At 46.7% G+C, this 1,058-nt stretch overlaps 1 pseudogene; it reads left to right on the top strand.

The window, feature by feature from the left end:
• The first annotated feature begins 208 nt into the window (after positions 1–208).
• On the top strand, positions 209–740 carry LOC101588794 (annotated as a pseudogene).
• The last annotated feature ends 318 nt before the right edge of the window (positions 741–1,058 follow it).

The following is a 1,058-nucleotide window of genomic DNA, read 5'->3' as shown; positions in this document are numbered from 1 at the left end:
GCGGAGGCAGGCAGGTTGTCATGTGTTTGAGGCCACAGTTCAAGGCCATTATAGGTTACATAGCAAGACACTGTCTCAGGAAAAAAAAAAAAGAAAGAAAATGGATAAATAGATGAGGAAAATGTGTTATTTAAACACAATAGAGGCCTGTCTTGGACCAGCCACCTCTGAGGTCTCTGGCCAGTGTCAGTTCCACGCATCCAAAAGCATGGGGAATATCTTTGCAAACCTCGTCAAGGGCCTTTTTGGAAAAAAAAAAATGCACATTCTCATGGTGGGTTTAGATGCTGCTGGAAAGATGATGATTCTTTATAAACTGAAACTTGGTGAAATTGTGACCACCATTCCTACCATAGGTTTCAGTGTGGAGACTGTCTAATACAAGAACATCAGCTTTACTGTGCGCGATGTGGGTGGCCAAGACAAGATTTGATCACTGTGGCGCCACTACTTCCAGAATACCCAAGACTTGATCTTTGGGTGGACAGCAATGACAGAGTGTGTGAATGAGGCCCGTGAGCAGCTTGTAAGGATGCTGGCTGAGGAAAAACCCAGGTACGCTGTCCTGCCAATAAGCAGGACCTCCCCAGTGCCATGAAAGCAGCTGAAATCACAGACAAACTGGGGCTCACTGTCTACGCCACAGAAGCTAGTGCATTCAGGCCACCTGAGCCACCAGTGCGGACGGGCTCTATGAAGGACTGGACTGGCTCTCCAATAAGCTCCAGAACCAGAAGTGAGCCAGAACCCTCTTTTTCTCACTTCCTCCTTCTCCGCCCTCCACTTTCCTCTCATGTGGCAAATGTTCAACTCTGTGGTCCTGAGTGTCAGAAGCTGTCTAGGTGAGTTGATCACAGTGTGCACGCATAGTGCTGTCCATGTGCAGATGCAGCCTGCAGCCAGGCTTTATTTATTGTAAGTGGTTTCTGTTTCCCCTGAGGTAGTTTCTGGTATTCCTGTGCAATATTATTCAGCTTTTTTATCATAAGGAAAAAAAAAAAAACACTTCACTGTTAGTAATGAGAAGGGATTTGGGTGCAGGGACACCTGGCCTCCAG

This window comes from Octodon degus, unplaced genomic scaffold (genome assembly GCF_000260255.1).
Source record: "Octodon degus isolate 3935 unplaced genomic scaffold, OctDeg1.0 scaffold00006, whole genome shotgun sequence".
NCBI lineage: Eukaryota > Metazoa > Chordata > Mammalia > Rodentia > Octodontidae > Octodon > Octodon degus.
The sequence above is the reverse complement of the archived record's forward strand: the minus strand, read 5'-3'. Positions and strand labels throughout refer to the sequence as shown.